We start from the raw sequence: 14,626 nt of genomic DNA, 5'->3' as shown, positions 1-14,626 counted from the left end.
TATCAAACAGAAAAGACTGCGATAACATATTCTAATCTCACGTCAAAAATCGTGTTGAAAACGGAATATTTCCTTTCAAAATAATTTGTTAAATTTCACTTTTCTAGTGAATGAGCCAATAAAAAACGTTCACGAAATGGTTGGAAATATATCAATCCATTGAAACATGTAACTCTTTATGAGTCATTTCGTGTAGATGGGTCAGGATCCAGCAAAGTCTAGAGCAACTACACTGTCAGCTAGCCCTCGTGAAGACAATCCGATTTTCTCGTGCTGTGATTGGTCGATTACCGTCAGCTGAGGCTGACGTGTATGACGTCAAAGAATCTCCAGTTACAGCTTCTGCTATTGCCAGGCCCGACGTAAAACTAACTGTTCATAGACTATTATGAAATCATTCTGAAGTTGATTTTAACCTTTTCAAACAAATTTCAGTATTCTTCTCGTGTTTTATGAGCCCCATCGATCAAAAGGTAAAAGAAAATCGACAGACGAATGTGAATTTATATAGAGTGCAAAAACGAACCCGTTTGTTCAGTCCCACGTATTCGTTTTGCAGTGTTGCGATTGCAGCAAAACAAAGAACAAAAAACGGTCACAGCACCGGACACCCAGTCCAGTCGTGTGAACAACAGAAGCAGGTATTTCCGTATTAGAAGTATCACGTTTATGTATATACGTGTCTATGACTGTTATAAACTGTTGAACAAATACCAGACAAGCTATATTAATAAGTCGCAGTAGCTTGTAGTACTATGTAGTATAGACCACTCTTAAGTTAGTAACTGTACTAGAACTACAGTAGTACAAATAGTGCTAATACTATAGTACTAGTGGTAGTAGCCTGGTAATTAATATTGTAGTAAGTTAATACGTTGCACAGGAGTATCAGTATTTACTTCACAGCCTTGCCCTGTCTTAAATAATTGTACCGAATCGTGACCGTGCTGTGCACGGCGTCTGTGGTCAGACTATAGAATATACCGGTACCTTCCTATTACCGGTAACAGTAATAGTAGTACATTGTAGTAGCCATTTTGTAGTACTGGTAGTTGTAGAAGTAGCAGAAGAACTGGTATTCATAGTAAAAAATTAGTAGCAGTGGCGGATCCAGAGGGGGGCGCAACCGGCGCACGCCCCTCCCCTTTATTTTTCGTAAAAAACAAAAGAAATAAGAAAAACAAAATGAAACCCGCAAGTGGCACCAGAAATATTAGTCAGGCCCGCCCCCCCCCCCCCCCTTTACAGAATTCCTGGATCCGCCCCTGATTAGTAATAGCACTTTGACATAGATGTATTTGTCTATTTCTGGGTACTTGTGTGAATGTGTACATTGTGGATTCTACATGATGAGACAGTACATAACACACATGTAGGCTAACTAATCACCGATTGGATGTGGACTCTATTGAGAATGACTGAAATCAAAGCAAGGTGGCCTCTTTGCATGTCTGTGTTACGTTCTTGTACGGTATTTTTTATTTATCTATTTATTTTTTATCCGTTGTCTCTGGTTGATGAAAGCAAGCTGCTCACCTGCAGATCACTGTGCAGAGGGTCATCTTTCCTACATAGGACCATAAAGGACTGGAATAGTCTTCCAGATGAAGTAGTAGCTGCTTCTCTTCAATACCCTCAACAACATTTGGGTTAAGAGTTAGGTGTATAATCAGCGATGGCATTTTTCTTCTTTTGTACTGATGTAATAGTAGATACAGTAGTAGTAGTACAGCAGTAGTACTGATGTGATAGTAGATACAGAGAACAGGTCAAGCTTGCTTCATTTTTACTGCCATGATAATCAACATATTTATTTGACCATCTACTGCAAGACTAAAAAGCAGCAAATCAACTATGGACTGGACAGATTGATGTGTACACAAGCCTTTGCACCAAAACCAAAAAAGTAATGATCCATGAAATATTGGTCAATTTACACTACGCTAGAAATCCATTCATGCAAATTCCAGAAGACACGACTTTCGCACTCATGTTTGTTTTTCCCTCCTTGAAATAGATATCTCTCTTTCTTTCTCTCTCTTCTCCCCAGTTTACACAATAGCTCTCATGCCATCATCAGTTATTCTGCATTATATCTTAGCATGCACTCAGCAGAACAAGACAAGAAGAAACTTTTCAATATTATACACATTATCCCAAATAAAGATCATAACACATTAACAAAATGCTGTAAGCAATACTTCTTTTTATTAAACAGAATGTGATGCAAAAAAAAACCAACATTTTTTGTGCATTACTTCCAATGCAGCAGAAAATGCATAAGTATACAAACAAACAAATAAATAAATAAATATTTGAAAGGCAAATAAATTCAAACTTGACTTCGACTGTGTCATATAAACTTACAATAACTTGAAAGATATGTCTTTGCTTTGTGTTACGAGTAGACATCCCTGTGAAAGTACTGAATTGAACATAAACATTGTGTTGGCAAGGTTGGTTGTATACAGTGTAGGAAAAGTTTGATCACAGAAACCGATCAAGTCCATATTTGGCAAATGGAGATATTTGTGACCAAAGGTCAAGAAAAATAAAGAGAATAATAAGAAAATTTTGCTTCTTTGACCATAACTTCAAAAATATACTTTTATATACATAGTAACCAATGTATCATTTCAAAGGTATTATCTTGTACCTTATGACAGAGACCGTACTCCAAAATCTTAAAAAATGTACTGATCAGTTTTTGCGAACAAACTCTTCATATATACTGTACATTTTTTAAAGCACATGTATCACTAGTACAAGTATTTGGCAAGGAATAGACTGTAATGATATATACCTTTATGTGCAACTTTGACAATAGCACCAAAAAAAAAAAAAAGACAAAAGTATGGTCACATATTTTTATAGTCATGAGATACATACATGTACACCTGTATATGCCAAGTGTTGTTGTTGTATGATGAAATATTACAAAGATATGTAACATGCAAGCTACAGCTGTAGCCTTTGATTTCTCCACTGTATGTAATGGGTTTCATGTATGGGCTGAGCCTAACTGAATTCAACAATGAATACTTTGACGGTTCTGTTTGTTTTTAAAATCTTTAGATGTGCACATGGAATGTTTGAATTATGTTGACTTTTCTTGATACTGCTCAGAATAAAAGCAAACAACACATTTTACTAAAACTCTTAATGAAAACCTAAATACAATGTACAAAGGCATATCTCTAAAATCTTTGAACATGGAATGAGGTACTTTTAAACATATAAAAATCATCATCAATATTGCAAAATGACTGTCTTCCTTTGAAACATAATGTACAACAGCTGTCATAGAGGGGTACCTCCAGTGCAAACAGTGCTCTACTCCATACACTCTAAAATACACTTTACATATATGTACAAATGTAAAGCAGAAGATAAGGAGCACTTTGAAGTACAAGTCTGATGTGCTTAGGCAATCAATAATATTCTGCTAGTCATAACAAATTTAAGGCACTACATCAACCTAGTTCAATCACTACATCTAGAAAAATATAGGCTGTATAAAAGGAAATAATGCACAAAGGTTTCAAATGGAATGCAATGGCAGGAATGGCTCATAAGTATGAAAGAACCTCTTGAAAGTACGTGTATGGACAAACTTAAATATGAGGTACAATGTATGTCACACGTTATCCTTTCACACACATACACAAAAACACAGGTATTGCAGTCAAATGCACAAAATAAATTTTCGATCTCATACATGCTACTAAAATGTGTGATAATCCAGTTGCATATAACTCACATTTTCATAGACCGAGGTATATCTAATGTTCCACATTTATCAACAGTTCTCTCCCAATGTCATGTCTCTTTACAATTTTGACTACATGCCTGGTAACACACACATAATATCTTACCACGGAGGCTAAGTACCTCTTTATCTTATGCACTGCTACTTTCAGGGATAATTGTCACTCTTCCTTTTCATGCACATGTAAGTTTTGTAAGAGAATGAATATGTGGAACTTGATGAGGGTAGGTAATTGTTGCATTCTGTCCATCAAAACTTCAGTTTGCCCCACAAACCTGGGGCACCTACCATAAATCTATAATGTTTTAACTACGATACAGGCTTTATACAAGAAAAACTCGAACAAAGAATCAATATACCCGGGCAGTATGCAATGGCAGGATGACTCTTTGATGAATACATGTCCATTATTCACACACATTCTTCACACAGTATGCACACGATTAAAAAAAAAAAAAAAAAAATTATGGATAACTACCCTACACATCTTCATAATCTTTGGTTCTCCAAACAGGCATGAAAATGCATGTACGCTTGTGTCACACATAATACCATACCAAGGAACCCAAGTACCTCTTTTGTCATGCACTGCTACTTTCAAGGATATTTGTACACATTTCCTTTTCATGCTTATGTAAGCTTTTAAAAAAAAGGATTATGTGGAACTTTAAGTTTGATGAGGGTAGGTATTCGGTTGCACTCTGCCCATCAAAACTTCAGTTTGCCACACAAACCAAGGGCACATAACATAGTTCATAAATGTATTGAGTACAATACAGGATTTACACGAGTAAACTAAAACAAAGAATCAGTTTAGCATGCAATGGTAGGATGACTCTTAGATGAATACATATATTCATTATTCACACACATTTTTTTACACACTGCACTGGACAAAATAATTTATTAAAACTGACACATCTTCATATCTTCGTTTTCCAAACAGGTATAAATGAATGCATGCTTGGTTTGTACACCTTTGATCACAATGTAAGTAAGTCTATGTCATCTTCAGACAAATCTGCAGTGTCTAGATTGTATGTGTGAGTACCTGGGACTTCAGTAACAAAATCAATGTCAGAAGCCTCTTTACTATCCTCCTCATAGTCTGTGATGTCGTCCTCACTGTCTGCACCATCTTCTGTATCACTATCACTACCGTCACTTTCCATGATTACATGGTCTTCTAAATTTGTACAATTCCTACATGTACAACCAGGACCACAATATTGCCCCTGTTTCTTACATTTGCACTGCTTATTCACACACTTATTCTTCTTACATGAACAGCCTCTTGTTAAATATGCAACATTATTTTTTATTTGTTCAATGTTCTCCTGTGAATCCCAAACAAAGTCAACAAAAGTACAATCACTTTCCTGAATAACTGAAAAGCCATACCGAGTGATGTCTGGATACATAAATAGCGGGGTTTTGCATTTGCCCCAGACAGTGCTCACCCAGCATGATCTCAACCAGTGAAACCTAAGAGCAGAATGAGAGGGCATCAGTTGATCTTCATAAACACCTTTCCATGATGCTTTACGGACAATTTCTAATGCCTTGTGATGATGCTCTACAGAATTATCAGCACTTAAGCTGTTGAATAGGTGTACTGGTGTATCATAGTTGTGCAGGCATGCTCGATTGACTTTGTAGTATACACACAATATCAATCTGTAAAAAGAAAGCAGTCCTTTTTCTCTATCTGTATCTGCATGTACATTACTAAAGCTCAAGTTTGCTGTATCTTCACCAGAAATAAATTTGGCATACTGTGCAAAAGTATTGAAGAAGATGCTTTTCCCCAAATGGCAGAAGTATGACACAAAATCACAACCAGAGCAAATGTAAAGAGTCTGAATGCATTTTAGTATGTCAATGTCATTATCAATCAGATGAGTAAAATCTGAATCAAGCTTGATTGCTTGTTGCAATAAATTGATGTTCAGGAATCTCTCATCTCCAGCCTTGGCTTTATATTGCAGGCATACATTCTTTTGACCGAAGTCCAGCGGTAATGCCACCATCCCAACATCTCTATCGATCGAGTACATTAATACGTTTGTACATGTACTGTCAAAGATATGCAGAAAAATTTGTGTATCACTCTCTTCATGGTTGTGTATGAGAGCATGATGAACAACATCTGTTTTTGTGACCACTACACCTGTCCAATCTGGTTTTGTCATTAAACCTACATGAAATCCCCCTGATGTGATGAAGACTTGCCCATTCACCAAATGAGATTTAACGAGTCCAATGAACTTCCGGGATAGATACCTTATCAACAAATGCTTCTGGGTGCGCACCTTGAGAAATTTGTGCCAATTTGGAGGAAGAAGTGTTTCATCATCTATATCAGTGTATACACCATCAGAATCATCATCAGTATCTCGTCTAGAACGTTCTACTGACTTGGGGGATAAACCCTGTGTGTTGGATTGATCAAACAAAATGCGTACTTCAGTACATCCCTTCCTGAAATATGGAAGTATCCACCTAGCAACAAGAAATGAAGCATAATCTGAGAAGGTTTTGAACTGACGAAGGGGACTTGTGTATATAATATTCATGCCTTCTGCAATAAAGCAAGCCTGTGCATATGACACACTTGGTTTAGATGTCACAATATCAACTTTACTTCCATATCGCTTGTCAAAAATATCATACACTAACCACTTTGCACCCTTATGAGGCATATTGTTGCTATCACAAATAGCTCTTGGTTTCTCCACAAATTGGAAGAGTGAACTAACAGGTTGACCTCTTTCTTCTGAATATGCTATGGTGCGTTTATAGCACATAGTAATCAACCTCTTCTCTTTTTCCAAACTTGTAATTTTTCTCTTTGAAACTTTGGGTTTTGTAAATGTTTTCAATCTATGCTGACGAACAACAGGTTTCTTATTACTAACTTCCTTCAAAATTTGGTACTTACAATAAACACTATAAGCATCATATCCAATTTTCCGATATTGAAGAAGACTAGCTGCTTGTTCTTTTGTAGCGAGTACATGTGTAAAAACATGATGCAACTGAGGTGTTTGATCTGGCAAAAACATTCTTGTTTCCAAAAGTTTACCAAAGTAAAGCTTCACATTTGAAAATTCAGATTGTATCACAGATGGAGAAAGATCACGATGGGTAGGAGACTCTACAGAGAATTCAAGCTGAGATTGAAAGTTACGAATAACTTTTGCCTGATATTGAATTGTGGCTGCCAATTTCTCCATATTCTTGGGCAAACCACGAGATATGGCCACTTTGCAATCTTTATTTATGAGCATCTCGTGTGCTTCATCAAACGCTACTGAAGAAAAATGGACTCCTTTTATACTGCAAACAAATGCCCCATTCTGAAAGTGTTTTTTACATGCTCTGGTAGTGCTTGCATCATATTAATATGAAGAGGAATCATTTTTGCATAGTTCTGCCTATCACAAGCATGAAAAAGGGCAACCATATTCTTCATAGCAGCATTGCGCAAATTCCAGTTTCTTGAACGAATGGCCACATATAAATGAATGTATGACATGCAATCCTCATGAATGAATCTGTTCCAGAACCTGAAAGTTTCTAGCTTATCAGACATGTCCTTGCAAAAAATTTCAAACTCCTTCTTGAGTGATGTAAAACAATCTGACAAAACAAACTCCTTCTGTAAGTTCTTGTATGCACAAGTTACTTCCCCCTTCTCATCTATTTTGAAAGTTTTGACAACTGCTGCAACTTTTTCCAGGAAGGAACAATTAGATATCTCAGCATCTTTTTGCCTATGGTCAAGAAAACATTGGAACTGTAACAAATATATGGCTTCATGTACCTGTAGGAGAAATCTATGTGTGCGTTTGAAATTGGAGCAGTTGGCAAGGCTTTGCAAAGTGAGATTCTTATGGACACATTTTGCAAGATTCTTCAACCCACCATCCCAAAAAATCTTCATTAAGACTTCTTGATAATTTTTCAAGAAATGCCAGTCTCCTATATATGGTATTAGCCATTCTAAAGCTTCTCCATACTCTCGTTTGATATCACAAAGAAGTCTGAATGTGGCTCCATCCCCAATCACTACTAGATGATTAACCTCCACTGTCACTTTAAAAGTGTCATAAAGAAGCTGAATACAATTCTTGAGTGTTTGAGAGGTGTCTGCTGGCTGATCTAAAACACGCAAATATGAGAATAGAGACTGTTCTGTGGACTTGCAGTCACTGTCAACCAAAAGTTTACACTTAAAACTGGGAATCAGCGGTGAAACAGGTTCTTCTTCTTTTACACTAACATATCTTTCAAATACATACAGCATCATGTCATTTTTGAAACTTAAGACTGAATCCTCTTCCTCTTGTGATAACACAAAAGCATCCCATTTAATCTGTGAGGAAATATAAGTTTTGAATACTGTGGGTTGAAAGTAATCCTTTGTTTGCGCTTCCATAGGTTCACTTAGCTTCAATTTTTTTCTTACAGAAGGCCTTTCACTCCTATGAAGAGTTTGTGAGGTACTCGGTAGATCTTCAACATAACCATGTAATTTTTCATAGACATCATGCAATAACTCACTTACTGGTTTTGGCTGTTGGCACATGATCAATGTACCATGCCAGCTTCTTGATTGATCTGCCCTTACTGCAGCATACGGTGCCAATACATCTATGTTATCTATTGACACACACGTTACAGCATTCACATTCAAATTACTCAGTGGACTTGCAGAATCATGTTCATCTTCTACCAGTTGTAGCAATCTTTCCAGGGTACTTTCAGAAGACGAGAAACCTAAACGATTCATTATTTTCATAAGCTGGGATGAATGTGACAATCTTTTAATTACAGTTGCTGTTATGATTTGAAGAGGATATAAGCAAGACTCACTCATAATGAACTGGAGCAAGAACATGACCACAACTCGTCTCACTTCCTTTAACTTACTAGAAAGGGTCCCCCCCTGAAATGAAATTCTTTCCTCAGAAACACAAAGAGAAGTTTTCTTGTAGGTGGTCATCTCAGATGCACTTGCAGTGAGAAGTGTAACTAAATTCCATAAAAGAGGATCAAAAGATGGGAGTGCATCATGAAAGGTAAATTTATCTATACATAGAGGATTTCTGGTGTAGTATGTGTTGCTCTTTTTAACTTGTTCTTTAAGCCTTAAATTTCCCTCAACTATAAGTTTCCGAAATGCATGGTCTATGTTCTGACTACTGATATCTTGTTGTGGTATGACAGGTTCCTGTTCATCTTCTTTCTCTGTTGCCTCTGAAATTAGTAACCTGACTTTGTGCTGTGCATTATGGAGGCTGTCTATCAGCGCTTCCCTTGTTACCTCTGAAACATAGAAAAAAAGCCCTTTCCTCTTGGAAGATTTGTGTATTGAAAGTGCATCACCAAAACGGCCTACAATCCTGCTCGTTAACCACCCACTTGATCTACAGAGGTCTTCATATTCTTCACTATTAATGTCACATTGTTTTCTTAATTCAGCTATATAAAATTCATAAGCATCGGCTAACAAAAAACCAGAATAATTTTGACACCAAATACAGATTTGCTTAAAAATGGTACAGCACAATTTGTCTAATAATTGGCTTTCGCCAGAAGAAAAATCCTCAAGACCCAACTGTGTTTCTATATCATTGATTGGTAGCGTTTTGGTAGATGTTCTTGTTGAAAAATTGTAACACTGTCTACAAATAATATCATCATCACTTGGTACATACGAGTCGTTTATGAGAGAAAGATGTTCAAAATCTAAACCTTCGCACTCAATTACCTTGTACCAGTACTGCTTTCTTACATCTATCGGTTTGATTATATGGCCACAGACAGCACATTCCTTAAGCTTGTGAAAATTTGAAATTTGGGCCCTGTGCTTTTGGCAAAGAGGTACTGGGTCGGGAACTTCTTTTAAGTCTGTATTAAATGTTACATTAAAATCTGTTAGAAGGATACATGAATCTACTGTTGAGAGTTCAGAGCATAATGAAATAGTGGACAGAAAGCAGAGTTCATGTCTGTCTTTTTTGCGTGTTTTTTGAGGAGTGTAAGAGAGGTCTTTTAGTTTGTTTGAGTATTTAATTCGACATGCATTGCATATACAATCACTTTCTTTTATTTGAGGATTACTATCTCTAATGCAATTAGCTAATTCCTGAGACTTTAATGTGGCAAGATGGCAATATCTGGAAGAGGTGCGCTGGCAGAGGGTACATGGTCCACACGCACCTTTGCTGCATGGTTTCACCCCAACTGCTCCATGTTTGCAGTAGCTTCCTCACAACTTGGTTCCACTTTCTGGACACTCAGCTCAGCTTCCTTTGTGACACTGGCAATGAGGGGCATGTATGACTGGGCGCCTTGGAATCTACGTTTCTACATTTGTAAGAAATGAAAGGAAAAGGAAAAAGACATTTGCATTCATTATACCCCTAGCAGTAAATCATAAAGAATCATCTACAATCTATATTAATTAAATACTTCCAGTAATAGCTCTTTTCCAATTTAGGAAGCACATGGAGACAAACAATAAAATCATGCTGTCATCACTGGCATATTGTGTGAAGGTAAAAAAAGTTTACAGCTACTAAACTGATAAAGAAGGTTGAAACAAATTAACACTCTTATGTGTACAAAATTTTGATTACTGCATATCTATGTGGCTGGTGTAAAACACATGCATATAATTACATCTGTACATATGCTAATTTTACCTTCTTTTTACGTCTGCGTCGTTTGCATGCCTCGTTGCGACGCCTGTTAGCTTTTCTGCGTATCTTCTGCAAGACATACGATGAGCATTGCATTGGAATGTCTACCAGCTGTTGACGTGGTCGAGTATGAAGTGGCACATAAGGTATGAGGCAGAATGGCTTTGTGTCTGAGATGTGTCGATATGGGGGCAACTTGGGCGGTTTGGGCTGCTTGGCAAACTTGGCAGGAGTAATGTAGCCATCTCTTCCAATAGTAACCCGTCTCTTTGGCTTTGTACGCTTCCGTTTTCTTCTCTTTTGTGCCACCCATCTCTTCTGAGGTAGATCTGAAAGACGGAGTACATTTTCATTAGAAAAAATACAATAAAATGCAAGTATACAATCATAAACAACGAATCAATAATTCAATCAGAATACTTCTCCTATTTAAATGACATCAAGAGTTTTCCCCTTTAAAGAAGATTTGCAATACATATACATGTACACCTGAATACAGTGAATTCTCATTGATCAATCTTTAATTCATATATGGTTTGTTGAGAAAAGAATTATAAAAACAATAATAATTAAACAATACATTTACATTATACAAGGCGCGTAATAGGGATGTTCCCATTCAGCACACAGCTTATGTGAAAAAATGATATTCAGAATTGTTGAATTACCAGTTGGGAGGCAACACGAACAGTTTGTACTGGAATGATTCTGGCCTGCTTGCTGGGAGATTCCCTCTTTCGAAGACATGTGGCTCCCACCAGGAGCTGGCTGCGGTGGAGTGCTTTTGGCGACTGACTTGGCAGAGCATGGCTGGCTTGGGGCAAGAGCTGGTGCCTTGACACACCTTTGGCAAGAATCTGCAGTTTTCTTACATTTCTGGCAAGGAGTTGGGGCTGAAAGGCAAAAAAAAGTTCAAGAAATAAACTATGAGAAGGAAGGACCCAAAATATACTAGAGTAACAGAATAACAATGATTCAAAAAATTTGTCAGGAATCAAATTAATAACTCCTAAAATGAGAACTGGAATATATCAACTTAAATTCCAATGGCATTAATACAGAGAGCATTATTTGTCTTGTACATGTATTTCAGGGATCATAGCTCTATTTATTAAATTTTCACATGAAGCAAGAAGACAAACAGGCAGGGAAAGCAATCACTATAATAACAATAATAATCATAACATTATATTTACATTGAACAAGGCGCGTAATAGGAATGTTCCTATTAGGCACACAGTTTACTAGAAAAAATTAATACTCAAAATTGTTGATTAATTACAATTTAAAAAGTACACAATCCTGCATTTAAATTACCAGTTGGGAGGCAACACGAACAGGATGTACTGGAATGTTTCTGGCCTGCTTGCTGGGAGATTCCCTCTTTCGAAGACGTGTGGCTCCTACCAGGAGCTGGCTGCGGTGGAGTGCTTTTGGCAACTGACTTGGCAGAGCATGGCCGGCTTGGGGCAAGAGCTGGTGCCTTGACACACCTTTGGCAAGAATCTGCAGTTTTCTCACATATCTGGCAAGGGGTTTGGGCTGAAAGGCAAAAAGAGTTCAATAAATAAACTATGAGAAGGACTCAAATTATACTTGAGTAACAGAACAATAACAATTATTCAAAAAAAATTGTCAGGAATCAAATTAATAACTCCTAAAATGAGAACTGGTATCTATACACTTAAATTCCCTTGGCATTAATAAAGAGAGCATTATTTTTCTTTTCTTTTTTTTCAGGGATCATAGCTCTATTAATTAAATTTTACCAAGAGGCAAAAACACAAACAGGCAGGGAAAGCAATCATTATAATAACAATAATTATCAAACAATACATTGACATTGTACAAGACGCGTAATAGGGATTTTTCCTTATAACGCACTGCTTATGGGAAAAAATAATATTGAGAATTGTTGATTGATTACAATTAAAATGAATGTACGTAATCCTGCATTCAAATTACCAGTTTGGTGGCAACAGGAACAGGATGTACTGGAATGTTTCTGGCCTGCTTGCTGGGAGATTCCCTCTTTCGAAGACATGTGGCTCCCACCAGGAGCTGGCTGCGGTGGAGTGCTTTTGGCGACTGACTTGGCAGAGCATGGCTGGCTTGGGGCAAGAGCTGGTGCCTTGACACACCTCTGGCAAGAATCTGCAGTTTTCTTACATTTCTGGCAAGGAGTTGGGGCTGAAAGGCAAAAAAAAGTTCAAGAAATAAACTATGAGAAGGAAGGACCCAAAATATACTAGAGTAACAGAATAACAATGATTCAAAAAATTTGTCAGGAATCAAATTAATAACTCCTAAAATGAGAACTGGAATATATCAACTTAAATTCCAATGGCATTAATACAGAGAGCATTATTTGTCTTGTACATGTATTTCAGGGATCATAGCTCTATTTATTAAATTTTCACATGAAGCAAGAAGACAAACAGGCAGGGAAAGCAATCACTATAATAACAATAATAATCATAACGTTATATTTACATTGAACAAGGCGCGTAATAGGAATGTTCCTATTAGGCACACAGTTTACTAGAAAAAATTAATACTCAAAATTGTTGATTAATTACAATTTAAAAAGTACACAATCCTGCATTTAAATTACCAGTTGGGAGGCAACACGAACAGGGTGTACTGGAATGTTTCTGGCCTGCTTGCTGGGAGATTCCCTCTTTCGAAGACATGTGGCTCCCACCAGGAGCTGGCTGCGGTGGAGTGCTTTTGGTGACTGACTTGGCAGAGCATGGCTGGCTTGGGGCAAGAGCTGGTGCCTTGACACACCTTTGGCAAGAATCTGCAGTTTTTTCACATTTCTGGCAAGGGGTTGGGGCTGAAAGGCAAAACAAAGTTCAAAAAATATACTCTGATAAGGACTTGAATTATACCTGAGTAACAGAACAATAACAACCATTCAAAAAAATTGTCAGGAATCAAACTAATAACTCATAAAATGTGAACTGGAATTCATATACTTAAATTCCAATGGCATTAATAAAGAGAGCATTACTTGTCTTTTGTTCAGGAATCATAGCTCTATTAATTAAATTTTACCATGAAGCAAAAAGACAAACAGGCAGGGAAAGCAATCACATTTGAGGAATACACACAACAAGAACAGTCAGGGGAGGGCTAAAGACACAAAACAAAGAAAACAAAAGGGGAGGGTAGGAGTACATGGTCAAGGAGCCCATCAGATACAAAATATGAAGGTGAACAGACAAAAGGCATAGAAGGGTCAGTGACAATCACGAGAACCAAGAGGGGTTACCTCTGAAGGATAAGGATGAATAGGGAGGCAACATCAAAGAAGAGGAGGAACAATAGGGGGATAAAGAAAGGAAAAGAATGAAATAGCAACAGCAAGAGGGATGGGGGGGGGGGGGGGGGGGGGGCTGTGCAAGTAACAAGCCCTAACCTGGTATATTAAGAAGCAACAAAATGAAAGTGAGTCAACCAACACATGCAAGTTATCAAACATACTGTACATGTATCAAAGCGTATACATAAAATGACAACAATAAATGACATCAATAGTAGTATGATAATGATAATCATGACAAAAAAAAAACCAAACAAACAAAACAAACTAAAAAGAAGAAAGACACAACAACCAAGGGAAACAGATGGGGATGCATATTACATACAATGTAATACACTCCCATGCATGCATGTTGGGATCCTTGCCCATGAGCATCGACCCTCCCCTTCTGTTTTTGTTTTTGTTTGTATTTGTTTTTGTTTTTTTGTTCTGTGTCTCTATCCCTGTCCTGCTTTGTTTTGCCTATAGGGAAGATTCTGCTTGGATCAAAAGCTCAGAACCCTTTTGACTCCAAAATTTTACAAGACAAATTATGACTTCAATTTATTAATCACTGTTTGAGGGATGCAAGTGCAAGGTGAACTACAATGTACATGAAGAATTATAATTTCAGATGCAATCCTGTTTTTAATTTACCTGTTTCTGCTGAAGGGGCACATGAACAACATGTAGCTGAAGGCGGCTGTGATTCCTTGTTTTTTGAGCATATGCTGCACAGGTCCCCCTTTTTGATCTTTTTTGGCTTCCACAGTTTTCGCAGCTCAGGTGGACACCTGTGCACACTGCTGGTCTTCACTGGCGCTAAACATCTTTCCACTT

The 14,626-nt window shown here is 37.3% G+C and overlaps 1 protein-coding gene and 1 pseudogene across 1 annotated transcript in view; one reads left to right on the top strand and one right to left on the bottom strand.

Annotated features, from left to right (window-relative positions):
* The window catches only part of LOC139729221 (DNA mismatch repair protein Msh3-like), a 101,744-nt gene that overhangs the window by 72,934 nt on the left and 14,184 nt on the right, over positions 1–14,626 (top strand). The gene's annotated exons all lie outside the window — the stretch shown is intronic.
* LOC139729214 (uncharacterized) lies at positions 4,753–14,616 on the bottom strand (annotated as a pseudogene).

Source organism: Diadema antillarum, unplaced genomic scaffold, assembly GCF_040938485.1.
Source record: "Diadema antillarum isolate AM-2024a unplaced genomic scaffold, OU_Dant_1.0 seq00000226_RagTag, whole genome shotgun sequence".
NCBI lineage: Eukaryota > Metazoa > Echinodermata > Echinoidea > Diadematoida > Diadematidae > Diadema > Diadema antillarum.
Note: the sequence above shows the minus strand (reverse complement) of the source record. Positions and strands in the feature narration are given on the sequence as shown.